This window comes from Phascolarctos cinereus, unplaced genomic scaffold (assembly GCF_003287225.1).
Source record: "Phascolarctos cinereus isolate Bilbo 61053 unplaced genomic scaffold, phaCin_HiC Scaffold_4;HRSCAF=312, whole genome shotgun sequence".
NCBI classification, from domain to species: domain Eukaryota; kingdom Metazoa; phylum Chordata; class Mammalia; order Diprotodontia; family Phascolarctidae; genus Phascolarctos; species Phascolarctos cinereus.
Genome location: NW_027555847.1, coordinates 511,920,937 through 511,938,937, shown reverse-complemented (window position 1 = coordinate 511,938,937; position 18,001 = coordinate 511,920,937). Strand labels below are relative to the sequence as shown.

General features: G+C 37.9%; 1 protein-coding gene across 10 annotated transcripts in view; it reads left to right on the top strand.

Moving 5' to 3' along the window:
- L3MBTL4 (L3MBTL histone methyl-lysine binding protein 4) overlaps positions 1-18,001 on the top strand; it is a 483,848-nt gene that overhangs the window by 101,917 nt on the left and 363,930 nt on the right. The window contains exon 1 of one of the 10 annotated variants that reach the window (XM_020974983.2): positions 11,909-12,014. The exons of the other annotated variants lie outside the window; for them this stretch is intronic. The gene's annotated coding sequence lies outside the window, so the exon portion shown is untranslated. Of the gene's footprint in view, positions 1-11,908; positions 12,015-18,001 lie in introns of those variants that run through there. 10 annotated transcript variants of the gene reach the window in all.

Genomic DNA, 18,001 nt, shown 5'->3' with positions numbered 1-18,001 from the left:
AACAAAACAATAATCACCACCCTGTTGCTGGAAGCTTTGCTTCTTAGGGTAGCCCTAGATCCCATCGCTGTCATAGTGTATTATTGACATATTCAAGCTTAAAGTGCTCTAAAAAACCCCAAGATCTTTGTCAGACAGACTGTCATTTGGTTATGTCTCTGCAGCCTTTTACAAGTGAAGTTGATTTTTCAAACCCACATACAAGACTTTTTCACTTTCCCTGTTAAATTTCATGTTATAAGATTTGGACCAATGTTACAGCCTAGCCTTTCAAGATCTGTTGGATCCTGACTCCATCGTCTAGCATGTTAGCTCCCCCTCCTTCTCCTATAACTCATTTATATAGCACTTTAAGATATACAGGCAGTTTTGCTCTAATGGTCATATATGTTCCTAGAAAGCATCTTGCTAGGGGGCAGCTAGGTGGCGCAGTGGATAGAGCACCAGCCATGAAGTCAGGAGTACCTGAGTTCAAACACTTGACACTTACTAGCTGTGTGACCCTGGGCAAGCCACTTAACCCCAATTGCCTAAAAATTTAAAAAAAAAAAGCATCTTGCTATGCAAAAATCACATAGTAAAAATCATAGGGTTTATGGGGCAGGGGGGTTAGGAGCCAAATACTTAAAAACTTCATCAGTGACATATAAAAAAAGATAGGAACCTAATTAAAAATGATAGTACAGTTTTATACATGTATAGTGGCTCTATCAGATCCCTACAGATTGGGCAAATTGGGCCCAGTGACCCAGTAGGAGTGAAGGTGTAGTACAAACCAGCTCTTCTCTCACAGCTTCTACTGCAGATATACAGTAAATACGGTACTTTACTTTAACAAAGACGTGAAAGTTTGCTTGTGTAGTGCAAGTGGATGTCCGAAGGGTCATAGCTTATGAGTTACCATGAAGTGGGTAGTTTTCTGATTTTTTTTTTTCATCTCTTGTGGAAGAAATTGGACAGAGGCAGACTCAAAATTTCAATTATGCTCAGAATGTTCCCTTGTTATCAGCTGGGTTGGAACAAATTGGTGTTTTTTAAATACTTTATAGCAAAACTGTGCATTACCTCATTCGGTTTTTCACAACAAACCTATGATAGATATTGTTCTCTATGGAGTTTATGTTTTGGTCCAGCTCAAGTCAAGATGACTCTTCCTGACTCCAGACCTAGTGCTCTATCAGCCATGTAGCTTTACATTGGCCATGTCCAAAAACTTTGTTTTGTTTTATATCTTGAGTTCTTTACCTCGTTAGCAGGGGGTGGGTAGCATGCTTCATCGTTGGTCATCTGGAATTTGTGATGGTTATTGCATCGATCAGAGTTTTTACTTCTTTCAAAGTAATTTGCCTTTACAATGATGTTTTTTCTTGTAGAAGTTGTTTTCATGTTTCTGCTCATTTCACTTTGCATAACTTCATATGACTTTTCCCACATTTCTCTGTAACCATGCCATTCATCATTTCTTAGCAGCAAAATACATTTATATACTATAATCTATTCAAAGATTCTCCAGTTGATGGGAACCCTCTTATTTTCCAGTTCTTTGCCATCATAAAAGAGCTGCTATAAATATTTTTGTAAATATGAGTCATTTTCTTCTTCCTTTGATTTAAATTCATGCTGTGATTGGATCAGTGGTATACATAGTTTGATAGATTTCTGGACATAGTTCCAAATCGCTTTCCAGACATCTGGGCCAATTTATAGCCCCACCAGAACTGAATCAATGTATCTTATTTCCTAAAGAGGTTCCTCCAAAAAAACTCTCCAAAACAACAAGAAAGGGGGGGCAGGTAGGTCATGCAGTAGATAGAGCACTGGCCCTGGAGTCAGGAGGACCTGAGTTCAAATGCGGCCTCACACACTTGGTAGCAGTGTGATCTTGGACAAGTCATTTAACCCCTGATTGCCTCCAAAAAAAGAAAAGAAAAAGCAAACATTTATTAAGTGCCAACTGTGTACCAGGCACTATGCTAAGCTCTGGGGAAATAAAAAAAAAGATAGCCTCAAGGAGCTCTAATGGGAGACAGCATGCAAGCAACTATGTACAAGGAAGCTATATACAGCACAAATAGGAAATCAGTGGAGAGAAGGTAGTAGAATTAAGAAGAATTGGGAAAGGCTCACTGTAGAAGGTGGGGTTTTAGCTAGGACTTGAAGAAAACTAGGAGGTAGGAATAAGGAGGGAGAACATTCCAGGCATGGGGGGCACTCACTGAAAATGGCCAGAGCCTTTGAGATGGAACATCTCCAAAATTTGTGATTTTCCTCTCTCTCTCTTTTTTTCTTTTCTTTCTTTTTTTTCTTTTTTTTTTTTTTTGGTGATCTTTGCCAGTCTGAAGAGTATGAAGTAGAACTTTGTAAATATTTAATTTGTATTTCTATACTTAGTCATTTGGAGCTTCTTTTTCATATCATTACTGATAGCTTCCTTTGACAACTGTCTGTTCATTTCCTTTGATTATTATCATTTGTAAGAATGGTTCTTACTCTTACAAATTTCACTCAATTTCTTACATATATATTGAACACAAGCCCTTTATAATCCTCTTTCAATTTAGTGAGGCTAGTCCTGAGACAAGAGGCACCCATGATCTAGCCCCGGGCCCACGCTTGAAAAGTCTCCAGATCCTGAAGACCTTGCCCGAGCTTGCAGACCACCGTGAGAGCCTTGGAGTTTGCAGGGCCTTCTCCCCATCGCAGTGAGGTTGGGGGGAAGGGAGGGGAGGGGGAGAGGCCAGGATGTTACATGGTGAAATGTTCCTCTGACCTGTCTGTGAACCCTGCAGGCTGTTCCATAAGTAGACCTGCTTTCTTTTTCAGCCTTCTGCTAACTGGGTGTCCAGTAGTTATGGAAGGGTCAGGGGTTGACTCTGAAATCACTTCCCTGTTTCTGCACCAGATAAGAAGAGGCTGCTTAGAGGCAGAGCAGGTCAGGAGGAGCTGGTCCGGCTTTTCATCTGTTACACTTGGAAAGGGATGGGGGTCATCTCAAGTTACGTGACAAGTACAACTTGGACCAGAGCCTGGGTTTCTGGCCTCCCAGAGTTGGGCTTTGTTTTTCATTTTGGGCTCCCTCACCCCTGCCCCAATCCCTTATTGATTAGATTTCCCAGACTGTTTTTCCCATATTGGAAGGGTTATTGAGCATGAAATTGGAGTGTGAAGTTTCCTGTGTCCAATTCCTTTTTTTTCTTCCAAATTTATTATGTATTTTTAATATTAATTTAAGTTTTTTTTGAGTTGTGAATTTTCTTCCTTCACCTTTCTGCCGCCCATTGAGAAGGCAAGCAATACGACATCAATTATACATATGAAATCATGCAAAACATGTTTCCATACTAGCCATGTTGCCCAGAAAAGGCAAGAAAAATAAAGTGAAAAAATTACACTTTAGTCTACACTCAGAGTCTGTCGGTTTTCTCTCTGGAGGTAGATAGCATTTTTCATCCTTGTGACTACTTCCTCAGCCATTTGTTTCTGTCTGTTCCCCTTCATCTCTGTGTTGCTAACAGAGTTTAATAATTCTTTCACAAGTCTTCCAACCTCTTCAAAGTTGTCACTTAAGTTTCTTGCTGACAGAAATGGTTTCAGATATTTTTTTTCAGGAACAAAACATTAACATTTTTCTTGAACAAATAACTAGTGAGTGATTTTCTTTGTAAATGGTACCCGAGAAGAATTCGTGTTAACTGAAAATAAATTTTAAAGCGACATTTTCCCTCAGATAAACTGCAGGGTGAGAGGCTATGTAGCACAACAGGTGCTTAGGAAGCTCCGAGTTCAGAGCCCTTCCTTGGACATACCCTGAGCCTGTGACCATCCCTGCATAGTCACTTAGCTTTTCAGGGCAACTCTCATAGGTTGTAATTTGCCACATAGTTGTTGATCCTCACTGAGAGTTCCCTGTGCCAGTGAACACAGGTCTAGTTAAAAAAAAAGAAAGAAAGAAAGAAAGAAAGAAAGAAAGAAAGAAAGAAAGAAAGAAAAAGAAAGAAGAAAGAAAGAAAGAAACTTCATTGAAATTTTTCCTAAGCCTATGGATAGTCAAGCATAACTCTTTGGAGATATTTAGGTTTGGAGTTATTTTTCATGGTTTCTATCGCATCCTTTTGTCATCAGCTTGATGTGAAAATTTATGTTGAACAAGATGGGAGAGAAATAGATTCAAATACATACATACATATATATATATACACATATACACACATATATACACATACATATACATGGAATTTCTGCAATATTTGTAAATACTTCTCTTAGAAATAATGACATTTGATTTTTATTACCTGTGAATTCATAGGTTTTGTTTCATTTTTTGATTGTAGTTATTCTAGGTAAATATCTTTTTTAAAAAAACCCTCTTTTTGACTAACACTATCAGTTCTTGGAAAATATGGACCTCTTTTTTTTCCCCCTTTCCATCCTTCCTTTGCTCATTCTCTTGTCCCCACCTTGAATGTTCTCTCTCCCCATTTGTTGCTTCTCAGCAGTTCTCCTTTATCTAAATTTGGACCAGCCTTGAAAGTCTAGCTCAGATTCCGCATCTTGTCAGGAGCCGTTTCTGGTCTAATACAATCTAAACTGATCTCTTCATTATTTGTGCTCCTGTTGTACTTGATTAGCACCAAACAGTTTATCCTTCCATTGTTTCCTAGTTATTTCTTTACTTTTTTCTTTTTTTTTTTGTTTGGCTAGGCGGTTGAGTTAAGTGACTTGCCCAGGGTCACAGAGCTAGTAAGTGTTATGTGTCTGAGTTCGGGTTTGAACTTAGGTTCTCCTGAATCCAGGGCTGGTGCTGTATTCACTATGCCACCTAGCTGCCCCCCCCCCCGCCTTGCCCCGCCCAGCCCAGTTATTTCTTAATTATTTCAACACACCTTTCAAAGCAGTGATTTCTTCTATTACTTTTGTATTATGCCCACATTGGTGCTCAGTCAGTACTTGGTAATGCTTAAGAAATGATAGCATTAATTATTTAAATTTCTAATCATGCTCATAACATTTTATTTATTCATTCATTCATTTACTTGTTTATTCATTTATTTATTCACCCATTTATTTATTTGTTTGTTTATTTATTTATTTATTTATTTGGCGATTAGGGTTTAGTGACTTGCCCAGGGTCACACAGCTAGTAAGTGTCAAATGCTTGGTCTGAGGCCAGATTTGAACTCAGATTCTCCTGATTTCAGGGCCAGTGCTCTATCCACTGTGCCACCTAGCTGCCCCCGCTCATAACATTTAAAAAAGGCATTTCCATCCTGTTACTTTTGTTCTTTAAAACTATATTTAATGTTTTATTGATGCCTTTTGACAAAATCAGTCGTTTCTCACTGTTCCCTCTCCTGAATCTGCTCTTGTAAGAAAGAAAAATGGTCAATCAAAACTGACCTTCAAAATGCCTATGTCTGATTCATATGTCACATTCTATTTCTGTAGTCTTTACCTACAGGAAAGAAATTCAATTAAATTCCGTGAGTACTCATTAGATTCCTGTTTTCTAAAAGGCACTATGCTGTACACTGAACATACAAGATAAAATAGTCCTTGATCCCAAGGAACTTATGTCCTCATATGTTTTATCATCTGTTTCTCCTAGCACAAGATTGGTCATTGCAGTTTTTTGAAATTTAATGCTGTTTTCATTCACGTTGTTATGGTTATTGTACGTTTTGTTCTCCTGGCCTTGCTTTCCTAATTTTGCATCAATTCCTGAGTCTTAAATTTTTCAGAATTGCTCATATTCATAGTTTCTTATGGTGCAAAATAAATCCCATTTACACAAATTAACATTTATGGTAACACTTTGTTTAGCCATTCTCCTAGCAGTGGCGGATAACTAATTTGTTTCTGTTTTTTGCTACTGCAGAAATTCTGCTCTGCATGTTTTGGTGTATATGAGACCTTTCTTTTTGGCATTAGTAGGATCTCTGGGACAATGAGTATAAATGGTTTTGTGGTTTTTCTTGCGTAATTTAAATTGTTTTCCAGAATGGTTAGACTAACTCGTGGCTTTACCAATAGTGTGTTAGTGTATTTATTATCCCAAAGCTCCTCCAGCATTATAACATATATAATATATTATATATAATATAATATATCACTTGATATAAATAATATAATATATATATACATATATATATATATATATGATATAAAATAATTATTTCATTTGATTTTCACACCAACCCTGGGAAGTAGGTGCTATTATTTTCCCCATTTTACAGTTGAGGCATATACATGCATAGACTCAACTGCACATATATAACTATGCATATATAAGTGTCTTAGATTTATCATCTATCTATATAAGTATGCATGTATACATGCATAAAATCATGTACTCAGCTACATATACTTATATGCATATCAGTTCCTCAGCAGAATCCACTTTCTGGCACATCACTTTCACACATATTGTATTTTTAAAAAATAATTGAGCTATGTAGCCCCTCTAAACTCACCTAAGTATTTATTAAATTCATGAGCTTCCCATTCCTAGGTTTACTCAACTACACATGTATAAGTATACTTTGTATATGCATGCATGTAGTCATGTACTCAGCTATACATACTTATACATGTGGAATTGAGTGAATCTAGGAATCATAAGCTAATAAATTTAAAAAGTCTTTAGGTTTAGATTTTAACAAGTCCTTACGTTTAGAGGGGCTTATAGTTCAGTTATTTCTTAAAAAAATGACAGTATATGTGAAAGGGATCTATGTAACAAAGTGGCTCCTGCTGAGAAATTGATAGGAATAGAATTAAGAGCAATTGTCTAGGGGTAAAATGGATAATCATTTGAAAAATATAGATTCAGTTTATGGAAAGAGAAAAAAATGTGGCTCTAGAGCAGCAAGATATAATTATTTTGACCTGTGATTCTCACCTACCATTGGGTTAGATTTGAAACTGGAGGAAAAGAAATCCAGCCAGCTGCATAACATGGGGAATTTAAAAGATCAATAAGAGAAACAAGAAAAAAATGAAAAAAAAATCTTTCAAGTAACAACTCATACTTTCCGGGAGAGCCACAGAGCATAGATTGCTATTATAAAGCAGCATATATATGTATTATTTTTAGCTTGCAAAGCCTTATTGATTTTAAGACAGTCAAGGAAGCTGTAACACCCGCATGATTAGTGTGTTGTGATACATGCTATTTTTTGTCTCTGAAAGTGTCATTGATTTCTGAGAGTCCTGACACTTTTAACAGAGATTTTGAACCCAGTGAACAAGGGATCAGAGTGACAGAGACAGTCTTTTTGTGGTGGCAGGAGAGATGGTCTTAGGCCATTTTCCCTGTGATATCATGTTGGCCATAATGTAAGAACCCACTTCTTAAATCCTGTCATCTGCTTTTTACAAAGAATTGAATATGGGTCTAGCTGAAGGTTGCCCCAACATTTACTAAGCTATGTGATATAGAAGTCATTTAACATCTCTGAACTTCAGCTTCCTCATCTGTTATAATGGGGATAAAATATTTATAGTAGCTACCTCACAAAATTGTTATGTTCATATGATACAATATATTTGAAGTACATGGGTGCTGACTCTTCTTAGACTATAAACTTCCTGAGGGCAGGGGCTTATCCAGACTTTGTGTCTGTCCTAGTAGTCTGTACACAGAAGTCCTTAATAAACGTTGTTGTTAAATGACTTAGAATATCACATAGGCATAGGAGAAGGAGAGAATGGATAAAGAAGATATCTTGGTTACCATGTCGGAAAGATTATCACAAGACTTTTTCAGGATTAGTCTGAAAGCGCTGAGTGGTAGATATAATTTATACAACTAATTATTATCAGGCACTGTGCTACATCATTAACCTTTTTTCTTAGGAGTTGCAGGATGTTATGACCCATTTCTCTGTACCATGACTGGCCTACCTGAATGAATGAGAGAGTATTACGTTTGAAACTGGATCCAAGGGTCTCTCACCTGAGGGGCTGTTTCAAAATCTTTTACACTAGCCTTTGATTTGCCTTCCTTAAGCCTTTGGAAAGATAATGTGTCGCTTTACTCATCCAGAAAGGTGGTTTAATTATCTCACTACTGTACATGAATTGTTTATTGTGTGGAATCTACTTAAGCCATCTCTCTGAAGGATGGGGAGGTGGGTGGAGAATAGCAATAGAAATTGCAATATCCTAAACCCCCAGTGACCGACTCTTTTGATGCCTTTGAAACAGCTGTGGTATCCCTTCTCTTGCTGACAAGGTCTCACGTTAATGTAGGGATTAGAATAAAATATCAAAATATTAAAATGTGAAATTTGCCCTCTTTACCTATCTCCCAATCCCCATCCAATTGTGGATTCCATCCTTTCAGGTCACTTCCCAGTACATTCACTCTGTGACGACAAGTTTATTGTGTGTTACAGTAAAGTAAAACAGGGAAAGAGACCAAACACTAGTGTTTGAATCTGATTATCTCCTAGTCATTTTTTTTTCTGTTTTTCTCCCAGACCCTTGAGTGTAGTTGGACAGATATATCCTTAGATATATGCAATTTAAGAAAAAAAATGGTGAAAGGGGTTATGTAGTATCTCAGACTTATGGACTTAAAAAATCAAAACTCTGAAACAAATGAACAAAACCCAGGAAAGCTGAGAAGACAGTAAAGGGGTTCTGTCTACTCTTAATCTCCATTTTAGGAATGCAACTTCCTGAGGTCAGCAGCTAAGCTAGTATTCATACCATCAGTAGTCTCAGAAGCTCTGGATCTTTTCTCCTCTTGGCCTTCATTCACTGTAACTGTCCTAGGATCTGAAGTGGTCTCTGATATGGTGGTTTCCATAGTGCCATTCATCATGGCACTATAGCTTCTGGTGGAATGGTCATGGTTATCCTCCCTAGTCCCTGATTATTCTATCTGCTCCCAGCCCATTTCTGAAAGTCCACATAACGAAATCAGAGGAAGGAAGTAAAAAAAGGTACTGCAACATTCAGATAGTATCCCTTTATCCCATGAGTTTTTAACCTTTTGTATCCTGGACCTCTTTGGCAATCTGGTGAAACCTACTGGCCCCTTGTAAGAACAAGTGAAAAAAAATCACAATGGAAGAAAATGCTAAATTTTGGTTAGAGATTAGTGGGAAAAGAAAAGATGTACATTTTTCTCATCTAGATTTATAGACCCCCAGAAATCTGCCACTGGAGCTGCTGGTCTGTGGATGCCAGGTTGAGAGCTCCTGCTCTAGCCTAGCATGTACTTTTGAATGTGATCCTACATGAGGAGTAATGAGCTTCCTCCGCCAGGATCATCAAAAATTGCTTTGTCAGTCTCTGTTTCAGTGAATCATGTTGGGCCAGAGGAAAATTGATTCCAAGAAATAACAGGGCAGGCAGGGCACCAGCTGTCCAAGGCTGATGAAAAAGGGTCACATCGGTGGCAGTCTAGCCAGCTACTAAGAGAAGTCACTTATTTCTACCAAGAGTAGTATAAACTGAAATCTGGGGTTCTGTAGCAAGCTCCACTGGGCTGAGAGCCCATTGTTAAATTTTCAGCTTAAGCATTCACACCTGGGAAATCAGTAAATGCTATAAATCAGAGCTTGATATATTGTTTTGTTGACTGTCTAGACTTAGGAAAGTGATGGAGAACCTTAGCAACATTGATTAAATTGAAAAGTACATCAGGTGTACTTCCCCCGGCACGCCTTTTCCTTCTTCTCCTCCTCTTCCTTCTTTAAGTGCTTTAACATATAAAGGCAATTCTACTCTAATGGACATACGTGTTCCTAGAAAGCACCTTGCTATGCAAAATCACACAGTAAAACCCACAGAATTTATAAGGAAGATGGAGTTAGGGGCCACTTAAGAATTTCATCAGTAACACATAAAAAAAAATAGGAACCTAACCAAAAAAAAAATGATAGTACAGTTTTATACATATGTAGTGGCTCTATCTGCGTCCCACAGGCTGGGCAAATTAGGCCCACTGACTGTGGTGGAAGAGGATGGGAGTGAGGGTGTGGTGCAAACCAGCTCTTCTCCCCTCAGAGCTCCTACTTCATCAGAAGATATATACAATAAATAGGGTGCTTTACTTTGACCAAGACCTGAAAGTTTGTTTGTGTGAGTGGGTAAGTCTGATGTGTTGTATAGCTTGTGAGTTATCGTGAAGTGGGGTAGTTTTCTGAGTTTTTTCATTTCTCGTGGAAGAAATTAGGCAGAAGCCAATTCAAAATTTGAGTTATACTCAGAATGATCTCTTATATCAATTGGGTTGGAACAGATTGGTGTTTTTTAAACACATTATAACAGAACTATGTATGCATTTTCTCATTTGGTTTTCACAGCAACCCTATGAAATAGGTGCTGCTGTTAACTTCATTTTACAGATGAGGAAACTGAGGCTGTTGCTGTTCATTTGCTTCAGTTGTGTATGACTCTTCCTGACCACATTTGGGGCTTTCTTGGCAGAGATACTGGAGTGGTTTGCTTTTTCCTTCCCTAGCTTGTTTTACAGATGAAGAAACTGAGGCAAACAGGGTTAAGTGACTCACCCAGGATCACACAACTAGTAAGTGTTGGAGGCCAGATTTGAACTCTGGAAGATGAGTCTTCCTGACTCCAGACCCTGCATTCCATCTCCACTGTGCCACCTTGATGCCCAAAGTGAGGCTGAGAAAGCTTAAATTTGGACTCGTTCAGGATTAAATTGCTCTATGATGTCTCGAGGCAGCATTTGAACTCGTCTTCCTAACTCAAAGTCCAGCATGTTATACACTATACCACTATAGCTGCCTCAGTGAGAAGATCACCTCATGTCTCTTAACTTGCTTAATCATCTCTGGCAACTGTACTATTTGTTATGATTCAAGTGCCAGTGTTTTAAAGAAATTACTGGGAGGAGAATTATTTGAACAACATTTAAATATATGATGTTGGGGAAATTTTCTTTCGACAATGTTTTCACATGTCGCTTTTTAGAAAGCCACTGTATTCAAAAATGTCATCACCGGTAGGATATGTTTATTGTAGCAGCATTTTCTCAAGTTATTCTAGTGTTAAGTACTCATTGTCTCTTAGGAATCTAGCAGAATTTTTTAGGCAGAGTGTGCCTTTTTCATTCAGTGATGGAACATAGTTGTCATGAATCTCTTCCTGGGGAGTGGGACATAATTTATTTATTAAATTTATTAAATGCCACCTATCTTCAGGGCACTGTGGTAAGCACTGGGGATTGAAAGACAAAAAGCGGCTCCTGACCTAACGCTTATTATGTTCTCTTGCAGTGATATGACATGTAAGTAGATAAGAAACTTCATGATCATTTGAAAAGGGAGAGAGAACCAACTTGTCTGTGTTGGGGAGTGAAGGAGAAGAAAGGAGGATCATGAAAATCTTCTCCTGGCACTTGAGCTGAGCCTTGAAGGAGGTTAGGCATTATTTTTGAGGTGAGGAGGAAGTGCATTCCTGGCATGGAAGACAGCCTGGATAAAGTCGCTGAGATTGTGCTTTTGTGGAATAGAAAATAATGTAGTTTCTAGGAGAGTATATAAAATACACGAAGTACTGTGAAATAAATATAAAAGTAAAATAGATAAACATATTCTTCTAAGAAAACTCTGTAGGTGATGCTGACTTTTTGTAATTCAGTTAGCCATATTCCTTTGAATGGAGTCTAAGATATATACTTGCCTAAAAAAGCTCCCGCAGTATGATTGGCAATCTCAAAGTTATGAAAACCTGACTTATGAATGGCTGCTACCTACCAACGACCCCTGCTCTCAGAGTTCCTACCCATATAATCCCATTATCTCTTGCTGTCACACTCTGTGTTATCAGAATGAGGGGGTCCATGTACCTCGTTTTTAGACAGTGGACTTTTGGGAGTATCATCTTGTCTGCTTCTTTGCACAGGTGGGGACGCTCAGAAGTGACTTCTGAATAGGTCGTGCTCCCCAGTGATGCTTTCCAATGTGGATTTGCATGCTAAACAATCCTTGGACTTGTGTCATCAAAAAAGAGTGGTGGTCTTGGTGTCAGAGAATGTGAGTTCAAATCCTGACTGCCTTTGTGACTTGGGGTGTCTGTGCTCCTTGGAATTCCCAGTGAGCCCTGCTACAGTCCCTGTCCAGGCAACCTGCCTGTAGTGTGTTTGTCTTTGCCCCAGGAGAGGTCTGAAGATGCCAGTGCTCTAGAGCAGTAATATTAAACTCAAATAGAAATTGGGGTAGGGCATGAAGCTGTACATAAAGTTCCCTGTGGAGCACATATTGACTTAGAAAACCATATATTAATTTTATCTGTGTTCTATAGTATTTTTGTTTATTTTGTTAAATATTTCCCAATTTCATTTTAATATGGGTCAGTCGTCATTCCCCAAAGGTGAAGTGTTTGGCACCTCTGTTCTAGAGGCCTTTCTCAAATCAGACCCACCCTTAATTAGATCCCCAAGCTGCTTCCCTCAATGGATCTCTCTCTCTCTCCATCCAGATACTCTGGGTTCCATTCCTCAGTGGATGGAGTACTTCCAGCCTTTCATGTGCTGCCTATCCCTGTGATTCTGAACCCTCAGCTGTCCTTGTACAAACTCTGTTGTTCCCTATTCTACATTGCCTGCTCAGAGGACCCTGCTCCCCTCCTGCCCACTTCCCATTCCTTTAATCTGCATTCTCTCTCCATTCTAAACCCTCTGAAGTTTGGCTTCTGACCTCATCATTCTGCTGAAATCACTCTCTCTGAAACTGTCAGTGTTTTCTGCATTGGCAGATCTAATAGTCTTTTCTTAATCTGGATCCTTCTTAACCTCTTTGTACCTCTGTAGCCTTTGACACTGATGATCACTTTCTTCTCCTGTATACTCTCTAAACCCTTTCTATTACTATTGGAGGGTACCACCACACTTCCAGTCACCCAGTCCCATAACCTTGCTATCATCCTTGACTCATTCTCTTGTCTCTTCCTCCTGGCTTCCCACTGCCATCCTTAATCTTACTGCCTTCTCTCTGAAATTTTCTCCGGTTTGTCTTGCTTATAAAGTTATCCTTTCCACATTGTGGTGTAGGGACCTGGTGCCCCCATGTTCTGGAAAATCCATGTAAATTTTTTGGCTCTCCCTTTGTACCAAATAAGAAGTCTGCTTTTTTTTCCTTTTATTGTGAGAGAAGAATCAGAACAAAAGTATGAAAAACAACAACAAAAAAGAAAATAGTATGCATCGATGTTCATTCAGACTCCGTAGTGCTTTCTCTGAATTAGCATTTTCCATCATGGGAGTCTTTTGGAATTACCATTGCATTGCTGAGAGGAGCTAAGTCTATCAAAGTTGGTCATTGTACAGTGTTGCTATTACTATGTACAATGTTCTCCTTGTTCTGTTCTGTGGTATTAATTCTTGACTCTTCTACCCTAAGGTTGTATTTTGGAATAATAGTGCAGTATTTGGTACAGATCTTCAGCTCTTTCCAACTATTCTGGATAGTTGGAAGCTTATCTGTATAAGTATGAAATGTCTGAATTTACACATGCACACACACTTTAATAACTTAGGAAAGGATTTTCCAAAACAGAGGTTCTTAACCTAAGGTCCATGAACTTTTATTTTTATACATAGATGTGTGTGTGTGTGTGTGTGTGTGTGTGTGTGTGTGTGTGTGTATGAAGAGAGATATTCATATAAATATTAAATTGTATTTCAGTAAAATTGATTTCCATTGTAATTTTTTGTATCTGGCTTTGTGCACTTAAAAACATTAATCTGAGAAGGGGGCCATAGATTTTCCCAGAGCGTCAGAAGGGTCCAGAGGGGTCCATGACACACTAGGCCCCTCTGGGGGGAAAGTTAGGAAGCAATATTATAAAATGTATGGGTTTTTTTTTTGTGGCAGCAGAGCTAGAAAAAAGTAGATGCTCATTGATTGGGAAGTTTTTCTGAACTATGGTAAATTAATGTAATAGAATGGAATGATTCAGTGATGAGAATGAGTGACTTGGAGAAACATGGGAAGATCTGTGTAAACTGATGCAGAGTAAAATAAAAAGAATCATAAAATCAATAGACACAGTGAATCTAATACTGTAGGGAGCTAGGTGGCACCATAGTGCACAGTGTTTTGCGCCTGTAGTCAGAAAGATCTCAGTCCAGATTCTGCCTCAGATGTTTACCAGCTGATTCCTGGGCAAATCACTTAACTTCTGTTTGCCCCGGTTTCCTCATTTGTAAAATGGAAATAATTCTACTATAATTCACACTATTGTATCAAAGATCAAATGAAATACTAATTGTAACATACTTAGTAAGGCACAAGTCACTTAACCTGTTTGCCTCAGTTTCCTTGTCTGTAAAGTGGGGATAATACTAGCACCTACCTCACAGGTCTCAAATGATGTAATTGTGAAGCACTTAGCACAGTGCCTGGTACATAGTACTTGCTTTCTAAATGTTAGCTATTATTATTGTTGTTATTAGTAGTAGTAATAATCCAAAGGGAGAATTCTGTAATTGTAACAGATAGATGTGATAAATAATTGATCCTGGTTCTAAAGAATGGACAATGATATCTGTCTCCTTTCTCTCCACAAAGAGACTGCAGAAGCAGAATGTTGTGTGCATTGTCAGATGTGGTAATTTCTACTGTTGTTTCTGGTTACTTGCTTTTCTTGGGTCATTTGGGGGTGAGGTGGGATGAGAACCTACATCCACACATGATTATGATATTAAAAATGAATGAAAAAATAAAAGGATGAACAGAACGTAACCTGTTTTTAAAATGATTGTCATCAATCTGAATATAAATTATTGTACTGTATTACAATACGGTTCTGCCTTTCGGGCCTCTTAGGGTATATGTATTCTGTGCTTCTACCCTAAATGGCCTTTAATTCGCTGTGCTTTTTAGGTCTTGTTCCCACTTTTTAGTAGTCCTTTCGGTCTGTCCTCTTGGGCCAGCTGTCATGTTTTTCTGCCCTTTCATTCTCTTTGAGCTCCTTTCCAGCTTTCGAATTTGATTATAAGATATGTTGCTTCGGTTTTCAAAAACAGCCCATTCGGCTTGTTAGGATTGTGTGTAAATAGGAGTAAACAGCTTATGAAACCTTAGGGTTTCTCTAGGGAGTTAAGCTTTGGCACATCAATTGATGTCAGCTTGGCAGCCCTGGAAAGAGTGGAGAGATTTGGAGGTAAAGAACCTGGATTTTAATTCTTCCTCTGCCTTGGGCCCCATTTTCCTCTTTATTTCATGTGTTTGTCAAGCTCAAATGAGATAATGTATGTAAAGTGTTTTGCCGATTTTAAAGGGCTATATAAATGTTAACTGTTATTATTGTGATTTAAAGATCAATATCTGGATCATTTTTCAAAAGCCACGGTCCACAAGGGGTGTTTTCCCTCTGAATCACCACTACTTTTAATATGCGTGCCTAAGTGATAACTTATAGTTACATCTTCAGGACTGGCCATTCCTGTTTATTCATTGTGAACCCCACCTTTCTTGGGAAGCCAGCCCCTGTGGATATTGTTTTTTTTGACTATTTTTATTATGCTGTATAACGGGCAATCCAGGTACTAGCTTTGATATTTTGATATTTTGCCAAGAAAATCAAGTCAAGTTTACTTCAGGTGAGATGTGGTTGGTTGGGCTGTATGCATTCTTAACTGGCATTTAAAGGGATTAAAAGATTAATTTTCTGCTCTGGCTGATTGTTCCTTTCTCTCTGTGGTGTTGAATGCTTAATTGTCTCTGGTTAGGCACCTCTCTTGTCTAGCTTTATTGTTTCTGGGCTGAAAAGAGATACTGTTAAATATCACACATAGGTAAATAGCATGATTGAATTTTTTTACCTTAATGGTATTTTTTTTTCAATTACACGTAAAGATAGTTTTTAACATTCAGTTTTTTGAGATTTTGAATTCCAATTTTTTTCTCCCCCACCCTCTATTTCCCCCTTCCCAAGATGGCATGCAGTCTGATATAGGCTATACATGTACAATCATATTAAACATATTTCCACATTAGTCATGTTGTGAAAGAATTAGAACAAAAGGGAAAAAAACGCAAGAAAGAAAGAAAAAAGAGAAGGTAGTGTGCTTCGATCTGTATTCAGACTCCATAGTTCTTTCTTTGGATGTGGGTAGCGTATTCCATCTTGAGTCTTTTGGAATTGTCTTAGACCATTGTATTGCTGAGAAGAGCTAAGTCTATCAGAGTTGGTCATCACACAGTGTTGCTGTTACTGTATACAGTATTCTTCTGGTTCTACTTACTTCACTGAGTATCAGTTCATGTAAGTCCTTGTTGGTTTTTCTGAAATCTACTTGCTCATCATTTCTTATAGAACAATAATATTCCATTACATTCATATACCGCAACTTGTTCAACCATTCCCCAATTGATGGGTATCCTTTCAATTTCCAAGTCTTTGCTACCACAAAAAGAAATGCCATAAATATTTTTGTACTTGTGGATCCCTTTCCTTTTTTTGTGATCTATTCGGGATACAGACCTAGTAGTGGTATTATTGCTGGATCAAAGGGTATGCACAGCTTTATAGCCTTTTGGGCATAGTTGCAAATTGCTCTCCAGAATGATTGGATCAGTTCACAACTCCACCAACAGTGCATTAGTGTTCCAGTTTTCTCACATCTTCTCTAACATTTATCATTTTCTTTTTTTTTATCATATTAGCTGATCTGATAGGTATGAGGTGGTACCTCAGAGTTGTTTTAATTTGCATTTCTCTAATCAATAGTGATTTAGAGCATTTTTTCCTGTGACTATAGACAGTTTTAATATTTTCATCTGAAGACTGTTCATATCCTTTGACCGTTGTGATTGAATTTTTTTTAAAAGCTGTTCTAAATAGTATGGCATGTATTATTTCTTTTATGAAACATGGAAAACCCATGTTTATCTCATAAAATAATAGCATTCACATGACACTTAAGATTTCTGAAGCCCTTTACCCATATTATCTCATTTGAGCCCCACAACAACCTTGTGAGGTGGGAACTATTATTATCCCGTTTTTATAGAGGAAGAAACTGAGACAAATAGAGGTCAAATGATTTGTCCAAGTTCATACATTTTAATATCTGAGGTGGAATTTGAGTCTTTGACTTTCTGACCCTGTCTAGCCTCTTCCTTTACCATTACATCACATTTCTTACATATTTATGGTGGTTAAAAAACTTCCATTGAAAGGAAAAGCAGAGTGATAACTTTGATGAGAGGCAGAGAAAGATGGAATTTGGTGGGGGGGGGAGGACTGTAAACAGACAGATTGCTTTTAATTTGCTAAGTTCTGGAATATTATTAATAATGCAAGGTGATCCAGGCTGGGTGGTGCTTATGTCTAATGCAATAATACTTTGCCAGAGGCATCAAATCTAAATAGTTTGTTTGCATAGAAGTGCATAATAGATATCACCGGGAGCTAGTCATGATAAATTTTATTTATAGTCCTTGAAATGAATGTTATTTTATTGAGTTCAGTCAGACAAGTACATCTCTCAGGGATATGAATAGCTTCTCAATTGAAGCAAATAGTTACTGGCCATGAAGAACAGACTTTTGTACATTAGAGAAAACTGAGGAATTTGGTGAGCTTTTAACTATGTACAATAAAGCCAAACAACATTCTAATGAGAATTTTATTTACAAATCAAGAACTGTTCAATTAATGGCCTTCATAATCCAGTTAACAGATTGGTCACAGATATAAGCCAGATTAGGCGTGACATATTGTTGTTTCGATTCAGAGGGCACCTTTTCCTTTTCATCTGTAATATGAGGTATAACATCATTTTGATGTTTTTTTAATATAAATCACTTGAGATCATGGGTATGCAGATTTTAGAGCTAGAGGAAATGTAAAACATCAGGAGTTAGCATGATGAAGTGGAAATTCATTGAACCTGGAGGTAAAAGACCCAGGTTGTCCCCCTAGACACTACTCCTCTTTGGGCCTTATTTTTCTCATTAGTATAGTGGGAATTTTTTTTTTTAGTGATCTCTAAATTTCCTTCCAGTTCTAAAAG